This window comes from Typopeltis vanoorti, chromosome 10 (assembly GCF_054136105.1).
Source record: "Typopeltis vanoorti isolate ZY-2024b chromosome 10, IOZ_Tvanoo_1.0, whole genome shotgun sequence".
NCBI classification, from domain to species: domain Eukaryota; kingdom Metazoa; phylum Arthropoda; class Arachnida; order Uropygi; family Thelyphonidae; genus Typopeltis; species Typopeltis vanoorti.
This window is the reverse complement of record NC_143558.1, coordinates 115,997,486-116,015,794: the sequence shown is the minus strand read 5'-3', so window position 1 is coordinate 116,015,794 and position 18,309 is coordinate 115,997,486. Positions and strand designations below refer to the sequence as shown.

At 31.9% G+C, this 18,309-nt stretch overlaps 1 protein-coding gene across 4 annotated transcripts in view; it reads left to right on the top strand.

Annotated features, from left to right (window-relative positions):
• The window catches only part of LOC150102724 (follicle-stimulating hormone receptor-like), a 315,182-nt gene that overhangs the window by 162,884 nt on the left and 133,989 nt on the right, over positions 1–18,309 (top strand). Inside the window, exon 1 of one of the 4 annotated variants that reach the window (XM_090398884.1) lies at positions 6,693–6,791. The exons of the other annotated variants lie outside the window; for them this stretch is intronic. The gene's annotated coding sequence lies outside the window, so the exon portion shown is untranslated. Of the gene's footprint in view, positions 1–6,692; positions 6,792–18,309 lie in introns of those variants that run through there. 4 annotated transcript variants of the gene reach the window in all.

Here is an 18,309-nt window from a genome sequence, read left to right as displayed (position 1 = left end):
TAATTAAATTATGCTGTCTTTCCGTTACTCTTTAACGCAGTTTTTAATTTCTCTAACGGTCTGTAATACACCTTCTACCGAGTTATTATTAAATTTAATGAATTCTTCATATTGGTTGAATTTTTCTGTAATTTGTGCAGAATGTTTTTAAATAGTTCAACAAAATCGATTAAACAGTCTTTTAGGTTTTGTAATCTATTTTCAAGTAATGCATTTAAAGTTGGCTCACCTGGGTTTCCGTTATTTTCTTTGTTTTTAATTCCCTCTGTTGTTGATAGCTGTTTACTGCCTGCAGTTGTTTTCTGCATGTGCTGTTTTCCGCCTGCGGTCGAAGACGACATTCCTGTGTTGTCTCTGCAATGGGGACACTTCCACTCGACACGATTCTTGTTTGATTTTCGCTGTCAAGTAGCCTCAGACAATCCTGAACATAAAATATGCATGTTTCTCTGGCAGTTCCTAGATGTTACGTGGTTTTCTTCCCCCGTTAAGTCTTCTTGGCATTTGTAGCACTTCATATTTCTTGTTTGACGATCTTGCTGTAATTTCTTGTTTGACGATCTTGCTGTAATTTCTAATATGGCGACTTCCTTTGTTCTCTTCTCGCGTAGTTGACCAATGTATACTTCGAACTTTGAATACTTATATTTTACTTATTACTTAACAGATACTTACAGTTTTTATATCAATATGCTCGTCTTGAAGAACGGAATTCACTGATGTACTTTAAATTTTAATTCACAAGAAAAGATCTACTTTGCAACTTAAAATATGGGAGCATCGAAATAGCGTGCTTGTGACCGCTTGCTGCTAAAGCGCCCTCTCATATATAATAATAATAATAATAATAATAATAATAATAATAATAATAATAATAATAATAATAACAGGCCACATTGCAGAAAGCAAACTTGGATTGGCTTGAATAAGTGTTGCGCATCACTAACATAGCAGCCCATAAATGAAATGTTAACTGGAACATATAATTAAATAATAGAAAAAATATATTGCCATGTATACAAAGCGTATCAGCCTCATCCTGATAACAGAGGATTCTAATACATTAATGAGAGCTAACTTACGATTTGTCAATTCTACTACAATATTGTCATTTTGGTCAATATGTTTTTCTTCATATCACATATCACGACTAATGGTTTGATAGCTTTGTTGTAATAAAAGAATGAAATTTTAATGATAAGATCATTGATATGTAATTAATGTCATTAATAATTTCCGTAGTTCAGTAGGTAAAGACAATATCCTTTGGTTGGAAACACTTGGGTCCGAATCCCGCCTGGGAAACGAAGAATCTTCTAAGACAACTGAAAGTGAGTTAACCAGTCTCATACGGAGGTGGAGGGTTTTCATCCCACTAGACAGACAAACCGGAAAGAGAATGCATTGCTCTATCATAAGATTAATCAGATTTGTATGAAGCGAAGTCATTTGGGAAGATGAATGTTTCCAACTTCTTTCGAGTGGAATTGTAATAAAAAGCAGTTTATCTTATTTTATGTATCACATGTTTGTATACCTTCATTTTCTTCTTAGAAAGATGAAGGGAAACACAAAATTCATTTCATGATTTAAAGCTCACTCCACGAATATTATCCAAGTTTCACCATACTGCCAGTCAGCCTATACATGAACGTTTCGTTCCTTCACAGAATTTCACTTAATTTACTTACAGAGAGAGATTGAATTTCTAAGTAGTTGCTGATGGCAAATAACCAGCTTATCGGCTAATCCAAAAGGTGTAAGCAAGTGCATTTCGTTAAGAGATGGGATTATTACTGTAGTGAAAGTTATGAGTTATTCTTGGCAACAACAAGCTGCCAAGAATAACTCGGATTAAAAATGTAAAGTTAATGCTGAAAAGTTTACTCTTCAACTCAGTAATCATGAAATCCATATGAATTCGTTTCATGAACATAAAGAAAAAGTGGAAAATCTCCCCCCCCCCTCTCTCTCTCTCTCTCCTTCTCTGGCTGTTTGTTTCCTTTCAGCATGTATCAATCATTGCGTTTCCTTCCAAGAGACTTCCTAGGGATCACCCTTACAGTAAACTTGCGGTTGCTCCCACACAGCTTCCTTGCACGACGTTTATCTGAAAGCAGATTACACATCAAGATGAGATATGTTCAGTGAGATTAATGAAAACGTTATGCTCCGTGAAGAGACGAGGGACTTATTTTAGATTTTCTTCAAGAGCGCATATTAAAGTACTTTAAAATTTCCTTTACGTGTTTCTTATAGTGTCGTTAAGAATTCCCATCTTATTTTTTGCATTTGGAGTGAATAAAATGCTCCGAAAAAAAAAAAGTATCGAGTAAGAGTTTATCATAAGATAAAATAACTGAGAGGAGAATTCTGAGGAAAAAATAATTCCATAAAAGATCGATATTAACGAATTGTTGGTTATCATTAAATATTAAAAAATCTCTCTCTCTCTCTCTAGTTGCTTGTTTCCTTACAATATGTATCAATCATTAAAATATAAAAATATGTTGAAGTGCAATCCACCAAAGATATCGACTGATTGAATATTTTTGTAGCAGACTAAGATCAAATGTCAAACTCGTTAGTATCAGATCGTTATTAAGAAGGTTCAGAAGTAGGTATACCAGTTTCTGAAAGTAACATATGTTGTTGTTACTTTCAGAAACTGGTTTCCGACCGCATTCGTAAACGTTTGTCAGCGTAGTGAGAAATCGATATTTTTCTTTATTATAAATAATAAATAAATAATTCATTTCTAGTGTTTTTTGCGATCGAATAATAATGTAGTTTTTAATCATAATTGTAACTTCTGCATATCCAGAAGTTTTGATTAAACAGCCAATCCAAAATCTCACGGAAGTCTGATATAAAAGTTGCAGTTGTAAAATCGAGTGATTTGTGACTAGCAGAAATTCATTATTTTGATAAAAACGCACATTAATATAAAAATTTTAAAACTTAGAGAAATTTTTATAAATGATTATACAGAATACTGAAGTTGAAGATGCAATTCAGCAGAAGTTCTGTTCTTGTAAAACTGTTCCTTGGCAAGTTAATAAAAAGCCACTACAACAAGCTAATGTAGTTTACGGGTATGCATCTTAATAACATAATACTATAAACATAACAAAGTTTCCAGTTTCATTTATAATGATATACCTATAAGCATATCAACGGTGAATATCCTTGGCAGTTATTTGATAATGAAAAAAAAATTTTAAGAAATTTAAGATATTACTTTTAAACTAGTTCTGGAAGAATTCGCATATTCGCCAATCTCTCAGCTCATAAACTAAATATGAAGCTAATATTTTGTTTTTATTTATAAAAATAAAAATGTTTAGTCTCGATGTTGATAAGTTCTGTTGTTGAATACGAGATCTAAGCCATTCAGGTAGTCCTTTCGATAAATTCAAATCTCTTAAAAGACCTTTAACTTCCTCTTTTCAATCAAATGAAGTTGTTAACAATTTATAAATGTCATCAGCGGATAACGATGTTTACCTACCTAGGAAATCAGAAGGCTCATCGTCCATCCGTACCGCATTATCTTGTGGTGAAGCTAGAAGATTTAAAGAGTTAGATATAACAATAAAAATAAAAATAAAGAATTTAAAAAAATTAAAATAAAAAGATTTATATTTCTTTTTTTTTCATAATTTCTTGTTCATCATTTTGTACAAAATGCTTCCTGTGTTCCCGATTTCCATTTTTATTATTATTTTTTTAATTATATGTCTGTTCAGCTTCATTTTTCTTTCTTATCCAACACGTTGTTTTTTTTTCAAATAATTCATTTTATTTTATTTTATATGAGTCATATATATGAAATGTACGTAATAAAAAAAAATCCTGCGATATTCTGCTATTCTGTTTCTAGATAAACTCTATAGAAGGACTTTTGATTATAGCCACCATGTATCAATCATTTTTTTTATACTTTTGGCAGCTATTTCTAATAGCATTTAGTGATCTTGGATTGATACAGCCAATATTTGGTCGCACGTGGCCTTTTTATAGGCAAACTGGGAGGATCAAGAAAGGTGTGGTTAGCTTTTGAGCTCGAGAATGGAGAAATATGTATTACAATTCATCACACTTGAACACACACACACACACACACACACACACACACACACACGCCTGAGCTATTATGAAATCTAATTTATTTGTCAAGTGTCTAGATACTTCTCTCAGTGACTTGAAAGATCAATACAGACTTTTGACTGTACTTACAAAGAGTATTAATATTTTACGAGCGTTTGGAATTTAAAGAAGCAAAGCTGAAACGGAATTTAAATAGAAGTTAAATTGCATCTAAAGACTCAAAAGTTTCCCTTAACGTAGCGACCACTTAATTGATGACACTTCGAATTTCAATGTATAGCGCAGTACTCTTTGCATAATCGGTGATGAGTTTCGAGCGAAAATAGAGCGTCCTTAAAGGAACTTTACGGTTACAGAGTTGGAGTTGCATACTAATCAATACAATGTAGGAACGCAATTTATTATTGCGGAAAAATTATTTATTTTTGCGGAAAAACCCCCATTTAAAAGAACCGCATTTGAACTCAAATTATTCAACAATTTCTTTCAATTTTCCCTCATATTTCACCTAATGATATTAAATTTCGTCATCCTGCTAATTTTATAAATCTTTATTGCTAGTTGAGTATATATTTGAATGTCATTTTAAAGCATGTTAAGCAATGAGCATCATATCAAACTGTATAAAGGCGGTAGTAAACTTATCTGGAGTCTTTAGTAACTCATACTCAGCAATTCATAGTAATTTTCTTTTCACAGTATTTTCTATCGGTAAAGTTTGAGTTTATAAATCAATTTGCTCTGTAGGAATATATTAGTTATGCAGGTGAAATTCTCACGGCAGTCATGAATCATTTGTTTTTAGTAATTAGGCCGTAAATTGTCGTAATTGTCATTGGAGGTCTTCGAAGTGGCTAAAAACTGGCGTGTTTGGTTCTCAGATTACCTAAACCACGGCACAGGTTTTAATGTACTACTAGTTTGCAATGCACAAAAGTTTTGGTTATCACGAAAATACTTAATCGTGTCCTTTATTCTGTTTCAATAGAAAAATAATACTACTTTGCTAATAATTTGATTGGTTGTATTTTTGCTCTTGGTGATTTCAAATGATGCATGCACACGTATTGTTTTATAAGAGCTACGGTGCCGGTGTTGCCGGCACCGTAGCTCTTATAAAATAATACGTGTTTTATAAGACCTTTGATAAGACTTTGTATCACCTTTTCTTTTCCACTCCAGTAATTGCCAGTACCCTTCCATCTAGTTTCACTACTCCTGGAAATCCCAGGAGTTAGCGAAACTAGATGGGAGGGTATCTATCTGTTGGCGATTGCCGGAGTGGAAACTACAGAATTGTCTTTAGTGGAGGAGAAAAAGGACAACATGATGTGGATTGTTACTAAGAAAAGATTGGATAAAAAAAATAAAAGTAAAAAATACTTATTGCCTGAATGACAGAATACTGTGACTAGTGGATCTTGCCCCAATTCAACTATACGTGCGAACAACTAATTCGGAAGATCACGTGATAGAAAAGGCATATAAACAACTAGAGGAACTAATAACATCAGTTAAATAGAAAGATAATTTAATTATAATGGGCGAGTTTAATGTAGTGATTGGATAGGACAATGAATATGAAGAAATTGGTAGATTTAGACCAATTCTGGAAGAATGTAAGAGGAGAACGTCTGCTAGATTTCTTTAAACATTACCTTATAGTTAGACGTACTCTTTTTGATGAAGCAAAACGAAGACATTATAGATGGAAATCACCTGGATATGTTTTACAATCCATATTGATTGCATACTAGGCAAGAAAAGATACAAAAACCAACTCAAGTGAAGATACAACTGCCCGGGAGCTGAAATTGATAGTGACCACTCACACGTTATTGTAAAATGTAAAATAAAACAAAAGAAAATACATAGAATAAGAAGGAGAAAATTGAATATTAAACTACTGAAGACCTTAGATTTCAAAATTAATTTAAAAAAAGAAACATGCTTGAGAAGAACAGTGAAAAAGACTGGACAATCATTAAGGAAAATAAAGAAAACAAAGGAAAATAATCGAACATTAAGTTTATTCGATCATGCTTCAATGATCATACGAAATAGAAAATAATTATAACACGGAGGAAAACTCATGTAAAAACTTTATCAGCGTAGAATTTTCGCATCATCAGTATAAGATCGCGGAATAGCAATTAAACATTAATAGTCAATTTTAAAAGAAAAATGTAAACATTTTTAGAATTTCTCCTTTCTTTTAGAAAGTCATATTACATTTCTCCACATTAAATTCGTTCTGTTTGAGTAGGAAAATAATATGACTTTACTAATAATTTGATTGGCCATATTTTTCTTACATTGCCCTGAAGTAAATTTTAGCTATTTAAAATGATATTTGCACAAACGTTGTTTCATAACTGCCAGTGTTGCCTACGTGAGTTTAAATCCTACTTGTCATTTACCACTACTCTTTTTTCAACAAATATTCCCTTTTCCCCATTTTATATTTATTACATATGCTTTTTTTTTGTTTCTCATTTTTCCAGCGTCGTCTTGTTCCCCCTCCCCCCTATTTAGATACTATGGCTCTGGAACGCATCTGACTTTAATCAAACGCCCAATTTCAGCCTGACTGACCTTGCGTTTCGTTTGCTGCTTTTCTCATAGAGAGTAAAGGAAACAAAGCCTTTTATTTGTTCGAACTGTTGCGTGTCTTTCAGCAAGTATGTGTCATTCTTTTTGTTTCTGCCTATTCGTTTCTTCTTGTCTCTCATTTGACAACGATTCCTATTCTCAGCGCTACACTCGCCTATTTACCACTTCATCACTAACTCGTTGTCCATTATTGACTTTCTCTGGCTAACCGTTGTATTCTTTTGTATTCTTTGTATAGCTGTTTCGTGTACCGGTTTTAGCTAAAACAATATTCATCTTAAGGCGTTTTTTTAAGTCTTGTTAAGTTTAAAATTGAATAATAATTTACCTCTCAGTAATGCTTATCTTAGTTAATTCGAAAAATAAAATAATATCAGATAATATCTCAAAAATGAAAATGCTGTTGTAATTTTTCAAGTGATTCGACAAATTTATTATTGCAATTCTTTAACCATTGAATATAGATAGTAGAATATTTTCTTTAAAACTGCAGATAAAATGTGTAAAATGATACACGCTTCCTGTTTAATTTTTGAGCTGTTTGAAAACTCCATTATGCTATGTGAGTGCAGCCATGCTTCCACGGATTGAAAGGACTTTATCCATATCACAGATATGCAACAAGATGTATTGAAATGTACCTACAATGCAACATTGTAGGTGTGTAAGCGATATTAAGATATTTATGTTACTTATTCAAAACGGAAGAAGATAATGTAAGATTACTTATATTCATTGGGAGCGAAGTCAGAATTTTGGAAAGGTGTTGGTCGTTAGGATATTGCTGCAACTCTACTGTATACCTATATCTGGTCTCGTATAAATCCGATGCAAACACACAGTAGACGTTATGGCATAATATGTTGTAGAAGAGATTTCCCCCCCCTCAATCCGAGCGACATCTGGTAAGAGTATTCATTTTATAATTTGTAAACTGCTTGCTACTTCTGCTCATTGCAGTAGTGTTTAGTCGCATATATTTAGAATAATAAATCACAATTATTTCAATATATTCTACACTACACAGCATACTAGTCTTGCTTTGCTTTTTTATCTTAGCCTGTCTAATCCGTGCGGGTATGCTGTATTACTATAATAGAATAGGAAGAAGTGGAGAAAGGTATGAAGAGCACATGTCTGCATTACAACAAACATAAGTCATTCGTCATTTTGCCCATTGGCAAAAGTTACATTATGTGCATATATCATCCGCTAGCTCTAAAAAAAAAAGCTAGCTCTTCTGTATCACCGATGCAGGTTATTAGCTTGATGAATGTATTGTTACTATCGGCGACGTGAGTTTTATGATGTATTTTGGATGTTGTGGAAGGAGAGGTTAGCGAGAACCTTCTGCTTTTGTGTAAAGCGAAAAGAAACCTTAAGTTACTACATAGCTAATATTTACTGGGTTCATTATTATTTTACTTAATATGCTGTTTAATAATTTGTTTTTAAAACAATGACAATTCTATAGAAGAATTTTACTTTTGTTTTCACAGTAATTTTCAAAACACAATGAGTTTATGCTTTTACAAGTTTTCCTTGTTTGAAGTTAAATTTGATAAAATTTCGTTAGACATAATAAGTAGACGAAATGGGTATTGCAACTGAAATAAGATAGTCAGAAAACACCTTCACAGTTTTTTGCTTAAGATTTTCTTGTTGCTATCATTTAATAGCATTTAACTGTTCACTGGTTTAGTACCAGTTGTAAAAAGTTGTAAGTTTTCATTTACAGCTGTAAACTGAAAATTCATCAGTTTTAGATAGTAACCGTTCCCATTATTTTGAAAGGAAAAAAATTTCATCATTTAGAGATGCAAAATCTCGTTCAGAATTTTAACGCAGTTAAGTAAATAAAAATATAATAAATAAATAATTAAAACATAAATTGATTAATTCTGTTTCGACGAAGTTTAATGCGGATTCTGTTTGAATTGCTTTCGGGAATAATTTTCCTAAATATCATATTATCTTATTAAAGCAGTCATTTCAGATCTTTGTCTTAGAAGTATGTCTTCGTAGTAGATATAAAAAAGTCACGCAATCAGTGCCATTTTACGGAAGTAAAAGCTGAATTACGAGGTCTTAGAATGAATCGTTCTTTCTGTCTCTCTCTCTCTCTCTCTCTCTCTCTCTGATGGAAAGCGCGGTTCTAAATGCAATGCGTGTTAGAGTGGAAGAAGAGTCAGGAAAACTTTAGAACCAACTGCAAGAGGAAGGCTAAATTCTTCAGCACTCGCCCACTTTCTATGAAGAGAAAGTAAATAGCTTTCAGAGAAACTAAGGTGTGGCGTAAAAACTATATTTGATGAAATGGATATTTACAAAAATTTGTCTCCGTAAAATTTTTGAAAGGGCACAACTAATCATTTTTATTTTTTAAAAAAACGTTTTCTTTATTTCATTAGGGCACTATTTTAAAAACGCACTTGTTTAGTGAACGATTTTCACTGGTACATTCTTATTCCATTTGTTTGATTTAGAAGCTGTCTTAATTTTTTAATGTAAAAATAATTGTAGGATATAAAAAGTTACATGTGGTATCTAGCTACGATTTCATTTTAAGCCAAAATTAAAATTTAATACAATTCAATATAGATATCAAACATCAACTTTTATCAGATTCCTTGAGATATGCTATCAAGCGATCTTAATAAAACCTGATTATACAGTTTGCGAAATAAACCAAAGAAAATCGAGGTGTGTGTGTGTGTGTGTGTGTGTGTGTGTGTGTGTGTGTGTGTGTGTGTGTGTGTGTGTGTGTGTGTGTGTGTGTGTGTGTGTGTGTGTGTGTGTGTGTGTGTGTGTGTGTGTGTGTGTGTGTGTGTGTGTGTGTGTGTGTGTGTGTGTGTGTAGTGGAACCAGAGCACATACCGTCATGGAATGCCATATGAAATCGCTATAAGCTAATTGTATTCTTACATTTGCTCGTAGATGGCAAGCACTTCAATACGTGGTCTGTTGCACAGAAAGAGCTAAGATGTTATCTATTGGCAGTTAATGTCGCTGTTTTGAGATCTCAAGTCACGATATTTTATTAACGACATAATTTGAAATATTCTCTTACAGTATAATTTCCCAGTGGACTAAAAATAAAGTTAAATAAACATTCAGAACTTGTTAAAAAAATCCTTTGAAAGCTTTGTATATATATATATATATATATATATATATATATATATATATATATATATATATATATATATATATATATATATATATATATATATATATATATATATATATATATATATATATATATATATGTTTCTTCTATTATTTTTTTAATTATGGTTCTTGTAATTTGCAATCTCTTTCTCTAATAACATTACTGGAATCGCATTTTATTATTTTATAAATTTATTTCAAGAAAAAAGAGACTAGCAAAACAAAGAAAGGTATTAAGATACGAAAGCACACACAGAGACACGCACATTGAAAACTTAACTGCACTCACAACTTCTTTCAGATGTCATTATTTCTCCAAGAAAAATTCAAAGACTTTGTGCTGTCTATAAATTGGATGCGATCGCAGATAAAATCAAAATTATTATTTTAACTATCACAAATAAATTTGTGATAGACTTTGATGATGTGAATTCAATAAATTTAAGCCAAAAAATGTGAATTTGTGCATTGAAATGAGCGTAAAAAGGATTCATCTTGATTGATCTTCATAATTTTTGTCAAAGTTAAAAAAAGTGTTGTTTACTATAAAATAATAGTGATAGTTATCGTTCACTCGTTTTATAGTTTATTGAAAAGTCTTAACGACAGATTATCTTGTATTAGCTAGTAGGACGTTTTTAGTTTATTCGTGATAAATTTTTGAATTCGTTGCTAATTCAAAGTCATCTTTGTTACCACCATTCTCCCCCTTTGGTGCTTTCAGCCCTTACACCTTAAACGATCACCAATTGATTGGTGATCGTTTAAGGTGTAAGGGCTGAATTTTCTTATGTTACTTCGTAAACTTCGTATGGTCAAAATATTCTTGTACCATCAGGAAAATTTTCTTATTGCTCCAGTATTACCGCTCTATTTGCTAATGATAACGATACGGGAAGATTGTCTTCCTTATGTGTCAGTTGTAAAGTGATTGGGAAGAGGAGGATATGAGGAAGACAAGATATTATCCAGTAATTTGTTTAATTACTCTAGTTAAGAATTACTCTAGAATTAAGGCTACTCTAGTTTGTATATTGGAAAATATAGTAGATATTGCAAACAATAAAGGAATATCTACTGGTTTTCTTTTGATTTTCTTCTCTTGTAAATTCTCTTTATGGAATCTCAAACCAAAGGCGTGCGTTAGATGTAGTCTGATTTTTTTCCCTAGACTCTTAGTGCAGGGGAAAGGACTATAGGACATTTTCTATCAGTTGGAGAGACTGGCTATGAATCCCATCAAGAGCACGAGGAACATTTAGTAGCAGAGTTTTCTTTCCACGAACTGGTTTTAAATCACGCAAAAGAAGATTACACGAAATTAACTAGCATAATATATTGCTCCATAAGCTTTGTATGGTCAAAATTCAATCTAAACCAGCTCCTCGATTTGTTAGGCGTAGTGTTCCTTTTAGGAGCAACATATGCACGGCACAGTAACTTTAAACTACAAAAAATCGCACGGGTGACTTTTTTATATCAACTCTACAAACGTGGGGGTTGCAGAACTTAGAACATCGGTGCCATGTATGGGTTTGATAAAAAAGGGTGAAGGAAGAAACCTGTTAATCTGTTTCTTGAACAGTTGTAGGTTATAGTCCTTAGGAAGAGAGTGTGAGGAAGGATGTTCCAAAGAAAATAGGTATATGGAAAAATAAAAGAGAAAGAGGAGATGAGAAGTGAACTCGGTAAGTTTAAAAGTAAACCGTGTGTGGATGTTGACCTATAATGGTAGTGATTAGTTCAGTAGAATAGTGCATAAGGCAGAAACAGAACGCCCCACAGAGAGAGAGAGAGAGAGAGAGAGAGAGAGAGAGAGAGAGAGAGAGAGAGAGAGAGAGAGATGCTGTCTGGTAACCGGATGAACCTTTTCCGGATAACATGCCATGACTTGTATGAAGTAAATGTGTAATAAAACAATGAATGCGATAACACTATGCAGTAATTCCAAATCTAACATGGGAAAAAGTCTTACAAAAAATGCTCTGCTGAAAATCGGCTGCTCTAGTAATTAGTGACGAACTTAATCGCATTGTAGTCGACATAGTCTAAACTAGTTTGGTATGGAATTCATATTAATTAATTCTTATTTAGCTTCAATTCATATTACGGATAAGCACGTTAATCTTAAAAGGTATGAATCAGTTTAAATATAATTCCAGACTATTTCTGCTTATAAGTGAACGATTAAACAAGATTATATCATTAGAATGTGAATTACACAAATATACGCTTAAAAACACTTAATTCCTCAGTGAATGAATTTTTGATTAAATTTTTTTTTTCCAATCTCGCTAAGCGGGCAACGTAATGAAAATAATAATAAATTCCTCAACGTCGAAATGAAAGGAGTTTAGATTGTTATAAGATTTCAGATAGCTCCAAGTGCATTTTCAAATAGGGTAGTGGGAAAGAAAGATGGAAGAGAAGTAATGAACTGAATTGAATTCACCAGAGGATATTATAGGATTTACTGGGTAAATAAAAAAAGAAGTCCGTTGTAACCGAAGGATTTCAAACAAAGAAAGAAAACACTCAATAGTACATCCCTCAGAATTTATTTCCTTTTCTTATTTATTTATTTTGTCATTTTATTATTAGGTTCCTTTTATCTTTATCCACTAAAACAATGAGTAAGAAAAACCAATGGAGAATCAAAGTTTAAGGATTTAATAGGACAGTAATTAAGGATTAGTTTCTTGGAGACAGTGCTTAGTGAAAGTAAATTGGGGATTTACCTTTAAAAATTATGGATTAGAGATCTGATGTAAGGGATCACATACAGTAAATGAACTGGATAATATAATAAATTGAGTCGTTAAGAGAAAACGAGCAATTCAGGATTAGATCGGACTGCTTGTTTAAGAATTAACATTATCGTACAAAGCCATGAGATAAGTGTATTATGTTTATTCCGTTTTACTTGTAAAAGAAACTGCAGCTTCAAGAATGAAAAATAAAAATATAAAAAACTTGAAAAGCTACGTTAGTACCATAAATAGTGAAGTAGAAAGGAACGGGATTAGAAGAATTTTTTTGTTTGTTTGTTTCCGAGTCATAGTAGTTTTTCTTCTGCAAGCAAACTGCTCAGTCAACATGTAAACTGTAAATATGTAAAATACCAAATCTGTGGATCTCATGGATTAGTTGTCTCTTTCTAATTCAGTGCCACAGTTACAGTGAAGTGTAGCAAGAAAATTGAATACGCTGATGAGTTTATTGAACGATGTTCAAAAGTAAAAATAAATAATAAGATGAGAAAATGAAGTGGGTTAGGATTTTATATGGATACACCAGGAATGGAGATCCTCAGCAACTTAATCGGTTTCGACGATGCTCTATGGTTTGGGAAAAATTGAGTTCGAATCCCGACTAGAATGCGAAAATTATTATCAGGGCTTTTCATATGAAGTTGAGTTATACATTCTCTTACTGTTTTTTATCCTTCAAAATAGGAAAACAGACTAGAAGAACACATGCAATATACAGATATAGGAATAAGAAAGCAAGGATTAACTGTCGTATTCTGTCAAAACTGTTTCGGAAGCCTTCTTGGTACGGCGCAGGTCAAAGAGTAAAACAGAACAAAACAAGAAATGGAAGATAATAGCATTTTTGTGCTTACGCGTACTTGTAATATAACGCATCATTTAGAGTGAATGTAAATTAAATAGGTGAATAAATGTCAAGAAAGGGGTTCATCATGGACAGCTAATAACTTATTTGAAATCATCGGCGAAGACAGCGCGCTTCTTCTCCTTTACCATAATCTTCAATACCCGATTAACATTCTCGGTATTTAATTGTGAAAGGGAACATACATGGCATTCACATGACTCTTCTCGACAGCCTTTATACATAATTAAATGTGCTCTAAAATAGCTTATGAGTTAGTTAAATTAGCATGTAGTAATTAGTCATGTAGTTGGCTAATCTCTTTGAAGATTCTACTGTAAGTTTAATGAAGACAATTAAGAATCTTAAGCAGCTGTTAGGAGTGGCAGTTCGGTTTCAAGAATCGAATCGCCCTACAAATTAATTCCTTAATTACACCATGGCCACAAATGGCAAACAGCAAATAACGATACTTCATATGGATATACTGATTATATGATGTTGCATTTTAAGTTACTTTCTTGTTTATTCATATTAATATCCCGAATATACTTCTTCAAAAAAAAAAAAAGAAAGAAAGAAACAAACAAACAAACTGTATTCATTACTTTTACATACAAGTATATATATTGTGAGACTAGTAAAAATAATAATATAATATAAAACATCGAAAATCGCTATGAATATCTTTCACGGAGAAATATCTATATAGTATCTTGATATATACAGAAAATCTTGAGTTGAAAACCAACTTAAATTTTTCAACCGAAGTGCATAAAACTTAACTTGAAATTGGTTTTCAACTCAGGTTGAAAACCCAATTTTAAATCAAAAACATACAAAATTTGTTTAAATTAAAGTATAGAAATATTTTTCAATAATTTTATTTCCTTTGTGTCAAATTCACAAAACACAAATCCCAAAAAATATATGAAACCAGAAAACAACAAATCCTAAGAAATCATTACAGAAGAAAATATAAGAATCCGTTACAGTTATTCGTTCACAGGGATCTTCGAACAGGAATCAAGGTCTTATATTAGATTAGATCTGGAAGTCTCTCATTAAATCCTTCAACATTTCGGATTTCAATTTCGTCAACAATCACCAGTTAACATATGGAAAGCGATTTAATATTGCAATAATTTAAATTTATTTCTCTGATTTCTAACAGACGGTGATATCCTTCTGCAGCCGTAGCATATATTGCCACACACTTGCAATTTAAAGTGTTGTTCTTATTGTGTTCATCTGTTTTGAAATTGGCTAGGCCATTGTCAATACAGATAAAATATTTTCCTAACGTAAGCGTTATTCCGTTACGTTAGTTGTAACGTTGTTTACGTTGTTGTAAGGGTTTTTCAGCCTTTAGACAGCTTTCTTATCTGTTGTTATACATACATTTTTGCTTTGTTTAAAACCTTGAGAAAGCCGCAGTTTTAAGGTGAGCGAAACTGCTCGAATATTAGTTTCTAAATAAATAAGTAATACTAAAATACTACTAATAAATATATGTGTAATCCTATGTTTTAGTCGTAAAAATCTGTAAAATATTCACAAGGTTTTCATAAATTTTGAATAAACTTAATTTTTTCTCTAGCACGACTAATCTTATCTTCAAAGGATTGGCCACTTTGCTTTGTTCCTTAGAAGTTGTGTTTGTGAATTTGTCTGTTTTTCAGGATTTTTTGTAAAAAAAAAGCCTTTGAGGCGAGAAAGAACGCTGCCTCCTCATATCAGATTGTTTATTATTCTCGTTTTATGACCCACCCTCTTCCTCTATTTTCGTCCAGTTGCACCGAAAATGTCAAGAAAACTTGAGTAATATTAAAAAAAAAAACTGTGTTTTAAATTTAGTCGTAAACGGGTATACACATGTAGTAGAGGGGACTGCAGAAAAATGGAGCACTCTGACACCAAGTTTTTCTTTCATTCAGATTAGGTAGAATTTTTCATTCAGATTAGGTAGAATTTTTCATAGGACCTTTAGCAATGTCATGAGCAACTATGATGTATTCCAAATAGTAAATATATTCTAAATTTCATCAAAATTGGTTGAAATGCGACCTCTCTGCTACGGAGGATAAAGTGTTAGTAAAAGAACAAAAAACAATAGCTTTGGGAGTTGTTTTCACTCTTTTCAAAGTGCTCTGAGATTATTATTATTATTATTATTATTATTATTATTATTATTATTATTATTATTATTATTATTATCTGTATCTTTGTAGTGCATGTTTGGCAGGCTACGTCTTGTTTATACCCATTGCAGAAAAGCAATACAGGATAGTATTCAACTTACAGCCTAACTACTCTTGTAATGAGATTATACAATGCTCGCTAAGATATTATAGATATTATCAAAAGCAAAGCGTTCTTTGCTTTTCATAATATGAAAAAAAAAATAACTTGATCATGTTAGAAAGATTCTGTTTTTTTCCCCTCTATGGAGGGGAAAAAAACAGAATCTGTTTTTTTTTCCCTCTATGGAGGGAAAATGGGCTTAGATAATAATAATGATGATGAAGACCGTGAAGATGTGTTATCGAGGTTACCTTTATTTTCAGGTAATAGAGCCTAATAGATTACGTACTTCAAACTTTTAGTTATAATCAAAAATGACCATTAGAAATGTGAATTTTGTAACTAATTAATTCAAGGACTTCAAATTATGGCTAACGTCTTCTTTTCCTAAGAAAGTTTAACGTGAAAGACAATATTATATATATTTTTAAAAAAAATTAGATTAACTGTATTGCATAAAATATATGTATATATCGGTTGGTGTTAAGAAGTGAATAAAAGGAGTGGAAATATAGAAAAAACAATGTTTTATTTTAAAAAATTGTTTTGATGGAAAGTCAAAATTATTTTAACATGATCTCAAATAGAAAGCTAAGGAGGTGCATAAATAACTTTTTGAGTATCGGTGTAATTCGTTTTCTTATACTGAAGCATAACGTCTAAGCGTCTCGAAAAGCACGTAAAATGCATATTTCATAAAGATGAAATAATATCAAAAGAATATGAACAGTATAAATAATTTTAAAAAACAGTACCTTATATTTTAAATAATTAATTGAAAATTGAAATGCACATTCCATTGTTGAATGCTAAACTTTAGAGTTAGAAATCAGTTATTCGCGTGGCTATGTTATTTTAGATTGTCAATAAAAATCGATTATCAATTCAAACTGAAGTTAATATAATTGCTGTTAGATTCTATCGCAGTAGTCAAGTATATAAATATAGATATATATAATTTTAAAAAGTTAAACCAAAAAGAAAAGAAATAACGAAAGATGCAGTAGTGAAATACGTAAACAATATTCATACTATGTGATAATCTTACGATGTTTAATAATTTTTTAATTAGTTTCAGTAACTTTGTAGTTTCAATAGAACTTAAAAATACCAGCACAATTACCCAATGTTATTTAATTTAGAAAAAGCACAATGGAGAAGAATGATTCAATTTGAACACTTCTGGTCTCTAGTGGTTCTTTGGCTTAGGATTTAACCATTCTTAATAAGCAGTTTATACTCTCCGGCTCAAAAGACACAATGGAACTTCAAAAGCTTCTCCATTGTTTCTTCAGAACATACGGGGTATGAATAAAGGAGAGAAGCTCTCATAATCCAGGGGATTACCATTCATATCTCCGTGCAACATAGACAGCATTTGTGAACGCAGAGACGAAGAATCGAGGAAGTCAAAATAAAGGGGCTTCTTTATACGAGCTGATTTAAGAGCCCGTCTAATTCGATCTGGTTGCATCTTAGTGGTGGAAGTAAATCTGTAACTGAACAACTGGAACGCTGTGAGAGATTGGCTGTTTGCCAGCTTAAACAAAGCGATCATTAAACTTCGATACTTGACGAGGCGTGTCGTGCTCTGGCAAAGCTTTTACTACCGGTGTGAACTGATGTGTTTTCTCCAAGTTTAACAAACTTCTATCCATTAGTCCGGATCATTCGACTACAATTTATGGCTGCTTTCTTTTCAAACTAAACAATTGGATCTTCTTGGATTGTATTGTACTTGCATCCGACCACTCATTTATTACTATAGTGGTAATAAACAGAACAGTACAAAATGTTACAATTTATTCTTTTCTCTAAAATGGATGCATAGTAATTACAAGTGATTTAATCAAGCTAATTAAACTTAATTTATTTATTTCACTTTCGTAAAATATTATTCTTAATCCGAATTGCTGTGATTCTATATATTCTATACAGTGCATAAAAATATTTTTATTTTTATTTTTAATACTGAAAAGCATATGGCTTGCAAATTTTGAACTGTGTATCCACGGCTTTGTTAACTATTATGAAATAGTTAATTTACTAGTAGTTAATTTAATTTGGGTAATTTAATAGCTGTCTAATGACATGAATATTTGTTTCGTGTTTTTTAGTCTGAAATTTTGTTGAACTGAATTTTACTGAAATACATGTAACTAAAATATATTGAATGTCTAAACATGATATTCATTTCGTTATATCGACAATGAAATAAATACGCTTTTTTCTGTGGGTAGATCATCTTAAGTGTATGTACGCACACACCCACACACCCACACGCACGCACACACACACACACACACACACACTTATAATGATATCTCATGATTATGTGCATTTACACACACACGTAATGATTCTAAAGTATTACTATTATTATCTATCCAAGATTCTTTGGAACTTATACTCGTCAACTTCATGAGTCGTCATTTCAGTTACAATGGCTTAATACGTGCCAAAATAAAAGCCCGAGCAAACATTTCAGATAATAAT